We start from the raw sequence: 7,739 nt of genomic DNA, 5'->3' as shown, positions 1-7,739 counted from the left end.
GGAGAGAGGCCAAAAGGAAGGAGGCGCGCGCCCCCCCTCTGGTTTGAATTGGACAAGGGGTGCAGCCCCCTTTTCCTTGTTCCTCTCCCCCTCTTTCCTTCTCTCCTACTCCAACAAGGGAAGGAGGAGTCCTACTCCCGGTGGGAGTAGGACTCCCCCCTTGGCGCGCCCTCCTCCTAGGCCGGCCGCCTTCCCCCTTGCTCCTTTATATACAGGGGCAGGGGGCACCTCTAGACACACAAGTTGATCAGTTGATCTATCCCAGCCGTGTGCGGTGCCCCCCTCCACCATATTCCACCTCGATCATATCGTAGCGGTGCTTAGGCGAAGCCCTGCATCGGTAGCAACATCATCACTGTCACCACGCCGTCGTGCTGACAGAACTCTCCCGTGAAGCTCTGCTGGATCGGAGTTCGCGGGACGTCATCGAGCTGAACGTGTGCTGAACTCGGAGGTGCCGTGCGTTCGGTACTTGGATCGGTCGGATCGTGAAGATGTACGACTACATCAACCGCGTTGTGCTAACGCTTCCGCTTTCGGTCTACGAGGGTACGTGGACAACACTCTTCCCTCTTGTTGCTATGCATCACCATGATCTTGCGTGTGCGTAGGAAATTTTTTGAAATTACTACGTTCCCCAACAGTGGCATCCGAGCCAGGTTTTATGCGTTGATGTTATATGCACGAGTAGAACACAAGTGAGCTGTGGGCGATATAAGTCATAGTGCTTACCAGCATGTCATACTTTGGTTCGGCGGTATTGTTGGATGAAGCGGCCCGGTCCGACATTACACGTACGCTTACGCGAGACTAGTTCTACCGACGTGCTTTGCACACAGGTGGCTGGCGGGTGTCAGTTTCTCCAACTTTAGTTGAACCAAGTGTGGCTACGCCCAATCCTTGCGAAGGTTAAAACAGCGCCAACTTGACAAACTATCGTTGTGATTTTGATGCGTAGGTAAGAACGGTTCTTGCTAAGCCCGTAGCAGCCACATAAAACTTGCAACAACAAAGTAGAGGACGTCTAACTTGTTTTTGCAGGGCATGTTGTGATGTGATATGGTCAAGACATGATGCTAAATTTTATTGTATGAGATGATCATGTTTTGTAACCGAGTTATCGGCAACTGGCAGGAGCCATATGGTTGTCGCTTTATTGTATACAATGCAATTGCGCTGTAATGCTTTACTTTATCACTAAGCGGTAGCGATAGTCGTGGAAGCATAAGATTGGCGAGACGACAATGATGCTACGATGGTGATCAAGGTGTCGCGCCGGTGACGATGGTGATCATGACGGTGCTTCGGAGATGGAGATCACAAGCACAAGATGATGATGGACATATCATATCACTTATATTGATTGCATATGATGTTTATCTTTTATGCATCTTATCTTGCTTTGATTGACGGTAGCATTATAACATGATCTCTCAATAAATTTCAAGATAAAAGTGTTCTCCCTGAGTATGCACCGTTGCCAAAGTTCGTCGTGCCCAGACACCACGTGATGATCGGGTGTGATAAGCTCTACGTCCATCTACAACGGGTGCAAGCCAGTTTTGCACACGCAGAATACTCAGGTTAAACTTGACGAGCCTAGCATATGCAGATATGACCTCGAAACACTGAGACCGAAAGGTCGAGCATGAATCATATAGTAGATATGATCAACATATTGATGTTCACCATTGAAAGCTACTCCATTTCACGTGATGATCGGTTATGGTTTAGTTGATTTGGATCACGTGATCACTTAGAAGATTAGAGGGATGTCTTTCTAAGTGGGAGTTCTTAAGTAATATGATTAATTGAACTTAAATTTATCATGAACTTAGTCCTGGTAGTATTAGCATATCTATGTTGTAGATCAATAGCTCGCGTTTAGCTTCCCTATTTTATTTTTGATATGTTCCTAGAGAAAATTAAGTTGAAAGATGTTAGTAGCAATGATGCAGATTGGATCCGTGATCTAAGGATTATCCTCATTGCTGCACAGAAGAATTATGTCCTTAATGCACCGCTAGATGACAGGCCTATTGCAGGAGCAGATGCAGACGTTATGAATGTTTGTCTAGCTCAATATGATGACTACTTGATAGTTTAGTGCACCATGCTTAAATGGCTTAAAATCGAGACTTCAAAGACGTTTTGAAGGTCATGGACCATATGAGATGTTCCAGGAGTTGAAGTTAATATTTCAAGCAAATACCCGAGTTGAGAGATATGAAGTCTCCAACAAGTTCTATAGCTAAAAGATGGAGGAGAATAGCTCAAGCAGTGAGCATGTGCTCAGATTGTCTGGGTACTACAATCGCTTGAATCAAGTGGGAGTTAATCTTCCAGATAAGATAGTGATTGACAGAATTCTCTAGTCACCATCACCAAGTTAATAAAACTTCATGATGAACTATGATATGCAAGGGATAACGGAAACGATTCCCAAGCTCTTCGTAATGCTGAAATCAACGAAGGTAGAAATCAAGAAAAATATCAAGTGTTGATGGTAGACAAGACCACTAGTTTCAAGAAAAGGGAAAAAAGAAGAAGGGGAACTTCAAGAAGAACGGCAAGCAAGTTGCTGCTCAAGTGAAGAAGCCCAAGTCTGGTCCTAAGCCTGAGACTAAGTGCTTCTACTGCAAAGGGACTGGTCACTGGAAGCGGAACTTCCCCAAGTATTTGGTGGATAAGAAGGATGGCAAAGTGAACAAAGGTATATTTGATATACAGATTATTGGTGTGTATTTTACTAGTGTTCATAGCAACCCCTCGGTATTTGATACTGGTTCAGTTGCTAAGAGTAGTAACTCGAAACGGGAGTTGCAGAACAAACAGAGACTAGTTAAGGGTGAAGTGACGATGTGTGTTGGAAGTGGTTCCAAGATTGATATAATCATCATCGCACACTCCCTATACTTTCGGGATTAGTGTTGAACCTAAGTAAGTGTTATTTGGTGTTTGCGTTGAGCATGAATATGATTTGATCATGTTCATTGCAATACAATTATTCATTTAAGTAAGAGAATAAATTGTTGTTCTGTTTACATGAATAAAACCTTATATGGTTACACACCCAATGAAAATGGTTCGTTGGATCTCGATCGTAGTGATACACATATTCATAATATTGAAACCAAAAGATGCAAAGTTAATAATGATAGTGCAACTTATTTGTGGCACTGCCATTTAGGTCATATTGGTGCAAAGCGCATGAAGAAAATCCATGCTGGTGGGATTTTGGAATCACTTGATTATGAATCAGTTGATGCTTGCGAACCGTGCCTCATGGGCAAGATGACCAAAACACCATTCTCCGGTACTATGGAGAGAGCAACAGATTTGTTGGAAATCATACATACAGATGTATGTGGTCCGATGAATATTGAGGCTCGTGGCGGATATCGTTATTTTCTCACCTTCACAGATGATTTAAGCAGATATGGGTATATCTACTTGATGAAACATAAGTCTGAAACATTTGAAAAGTTCAAAAAAACTTCAGAGTGAAGTGGAAAATCATCGTGACAAGAAAATAAAGTTTCTACGATCTGATCGCAGAGACAAATATTTGAGTTACGAGTTTGGTCTTCAATTAAAACAATGTGGAATAGTTTCACAAAATCATGCCACCTGGAACACCACAGCATAATGGTGTGTCCGAACGTCATAACCGTACTATTATTGGATATAATGCAATCTATGATGTTTCTTACCGATTAACCACTATAGTTTTGAGGTTATGCATTCGAGACAGCTACATTCACATTAAATAGGGCACCATCTAAATCCATTGAGACGACACCATATGAACTATGGTTTGGCAAGAAACGTAAGATGTCGTTTCTTAAAGTTTGAGGTTGCAATGCTTATGTGAAAAAGTTTCAACCTGATAAGCTCCAACCCAAATCGAAGAAGTGCGTCTTCATAGGATACCCAAAAGAAAATGTTGGGTACACCTTATATCACAGATCCGAAGGCAAGATATTCGTTGCTAAGAATGGATCCTTTCTAGAGAAGGAGTTTCTCTCGAAAGAAGTGAGTAGGAGGAAAGTAGAACTTGATGAGGTAACTGTACCTGCCCCCTTATTGGAAAGTAGTTCATCACAGAAATCTGTTCCTGTGACTACTACACCAATTAGTGAGGAAGCTAATGATGATGATCATGTAACTTCAGATCAAGTTACTACCAAACCTCGTAGGTAAACCAGAGTGAGATCCGCACCAGAGTGGTACGGTAATCCTATTCTGGAGGTCATGTTACTTGACCATGACGAGCCTACGAACTATGAGGAAGCGATGATGAGCCCAGATTCCGCAAAATGGCTTGAGGCCATGAAATCTGAGATGAGATCCCTGTATGAGAACAAAGTATGGATTTTAATTGACTTGCCCAATGATCGGCGAGTCATTGAGATTAAATGGATTTTCAAGAGGAAGACGGACACTGATAGTAGTGTTACTATCTACAAAGCTAGAATTGTTGCAAAAAGGTTTTTGACAAGTTCAAGGTGTTGACTACGATGAGAGTTTCTCACTCGTATCTATGCTTAAGTCTATCCGAATCATGTTAGCAATTGCCGCATTTTATGAAATCTGGCAAATGGATAAACAAAACTGCATTCCTTAATGGATTTATTAAAGAAGAGTTGTATATGATGCAACCAGAAGGTTTTTTCAATCCTAAAGATACTAACAAAATATGCAAGCTCCAGCGATCCATCTATGGACTGGTGCAAGCATCTCGGAGTTGGAATATACGCTTTGATAATTTGATCAAAGCATATAGTTTTATACAGACTTGCGGTGAAGTCTGTATTTACAAGAAAGTGAGTGGGAGCACTACATCATTTCTGATAAGTATATGTGAATGACATATTGCTGATCAGAGATAATGTAGAATTATTCTGCAAAGCATAAAGGAGTGTTTGAAATGAGTTTTTCAAAGAAAGACCTCGGTGAAGCTGCTTACATATTGAGCATCAAGATCTATAGAGATAGATCAAGACGCTTGATAAGTTTTTTAATGAGTTCATACCTTGACAAGATTTTGAAGTAGTCCAAAATGGAACAATCAAAGAAGGAGTTCTTGCCTGTGTTACAAGGTGTGAAGTTGAGTAAAACTCAAAACCCGACCACGGCAGAAGATAGAGAGAATGAAAGTCATTCCCTATGCCTCAGCCAGAGGTTCTATAAAGTATGCCATGCTGTGTACCAGACCTATTGTATATCCTGCCCTGAGTTTGGTAAGGGAGTACAATAGTGATCTAGGAGTAGATCACTGGACATTGGTCAAAATTATCCTTAGTGGAATAAGGATAGTTTCTCGATTATGGAGGTGACAAAAGGTTCGTCGTAAAGGGTTACGTCGATGCAAGTTTTGACACTGATCCAGATGACTCTAAGTCTCAATCTGGATACATATTGGAAGTGGGAGCAATTAGCTAGAGTAGCTCCGTGCAGAGCATTGTTGACATAGAAATTTGCAAAATACGTACGGATCTGAATGTGGCAGACCCGTTGACTAAACTTCTCTCACAAGCCAAACATGATCACACCTTAGTACTCTTTGGGTGTTAATCACATAGCGGTGTGAACTAGATTATTGACTCTAGTAAAACCCTTTGGGTGTTGGTCACATGTCGATGTGAACTATGGGTGTTAATCACATGGTGATGTGAACTATTGGTATTAAATCACATGGCGATGCGAACTAGATTATTGACTCTAGTGCAAGTGGGAGACTGAAGGAAATATGCCCTAGAGGCAATAATAAAGTTATTATTTATTTCCTTATATCATGATAAATGTTTATTATTCATGCTACAATTGTATTAACCGGAAACATAATACATGTGTGAATACATAGACAAACAGAGTGTCACTAGTATGCCTCTACTTGACTAGCTCGTTGATCAAAGATGGTTATGTTTCCTAACCATAGACATGAGTTGACATTTGATTAACAGGATCACATCATTAGGAGAATGATGCGATTGACTTGACCCATTCCGTTAGCTTAGCACTTGATCGTTTAGTTTGTTGCTATTGCTTTCTTCATGACTTATGCATGTTCCTATGACTATGAGATTATGCAACTCCCGTTTACCGGAGGAACACTTTGTGTGCTACCAAACATCACAACGTAACTGGGTGATTATAAAGGTGCTCTACAGGTGTCTCTGAAGGTACTTGTTGGGTTGGCATATTTCGAGATTAGGATTTGTCACTCCGATTGTCGGAGAGGTATCTCTGGGCCCTCTCGGTAATGCACATCACCTAAGCCTTGCAAGCATTGCAACTAATGAGTTAGTTGCGAGATGATGTATTACGGAACGAGTAAAGAGACTTTCCGGTAACGAGATTGAACTAGGTATTGAGATGCCGACGATCGAATCTCGGGCAAGTAACATACCGATGACAAAGGGAACAACGTATGTTGTTATGCGGTCTGACCGATAAAGATCTTCGTAGAATATGTAGGAGCCAATATGAGCATCCAGGTTCCGTTATTGGTTATTGACCGGAGACGTGTCTCGGTCATGTCTACATAGTTCTCGAACCCGTAGGGTCCGCACGCTTAACGCTACGATGACAGTTATATTATGATTTTATATGTTTTGATGTACCGAAGGAGTTCGGACTCCCGGATGAGATCGGGGACATGACGAGGAGTCTCGAAATGGTCGAGACATAAAGATCGATATATTGGACGACTATATTCGGACTTCGGAAAGGTTCCGAGTGATTCGGGTATTTTTCGGAGTACCGGAGAGTTACGGGAATTCGCCGGGGAGTATATGGGCCTTATTGGGCCATACGGGAATAGAGGAGAGAGGCCAAAAGGAAGGAGGCGCCCACCCACCCCCTCTGGTCTGAATTGGACAAGGGGTGCAGCCCCCTTTTCCTTGTTCCTCTCCCCCTCTTTCCTTCTCTCCTACTCCAACAAGGGAAGGAGGAGTCCTACTCCCGGTGGGAGTAGGACTCCCCCCTTGGCGCGCCCTCCTCCTAGGCCGGCCGCCTTCCCCCTTGCTCCTTTATATACAGGGGCAGGGGGGCACCTCTAGACACACAAGTTGATCAGTTGATCTATCCCAGCCGTGTGCGGTGCCCCCCTCCACCATATTCCACCTCGGTCATATCATAGCGGTGCTTAGGCGAAGCCCTGCGTCGGTAGCAACATCATCACCGTCACCACGCCGCCGTGCTGACGGAACTCTCCCGTGAAGCTCTGCTGGATCGGAGTTCGCGGGACGTCATCGAGCTGAACGTGTGCTGAACTCGGAGGTGTCATGCGTTCGGTACTTGGATCAGTCGGATCGTGAAAACGTATGACTACATCAACCGCGTTGTGTTAATGCTTCCGCTTTCGGTCTACGAGGGTACGTGGACAACAGTATCCCCTCTCGTTGCTATGCATGACCATGATCTTGCGTGTGCGTAGGAATTTTTTTGAAATTACTACGTTCCCCAACAACTAGGAGTAGGATTCCCCCCTTGGGCGCGCCCCTTGTAGCCGGCCCTCCTCCTCCTCCCCTCCTTTATATACTGGGGAAGGGGGCACCCCATAGACACATAAATTGATCTTTAGCCGTGTGCGGTGCCCCACTCTACTGTTTTACACCTCGGTCATATTGTCGTAGTGCTTAGGCGAAGCCCTGTGTCGGTAACTTCATCATCATCGTCAACACGTCATCATGCTGATGGAACTCACCCTCGGCCTCAGTTGGATCAAGAGTACG

Source organism: Triticum urartu, chromosome 6 (assembly GCF_003073215.2).
Source record: "Triticum urartu cultivar G1812 chromosome 6, Tu2.1, whole genome shotgun sequence".
NCBI lineage: Eukaryota > Viridiplantae > Streptophyta > Magnoliopsida > Poales > Poaceae > Triticum > Triticum urartu.
The sequence above is the reverse complement of the archived record's forward strand: the minus strand, read 5'-3'. Positions refer to the sequence as shown.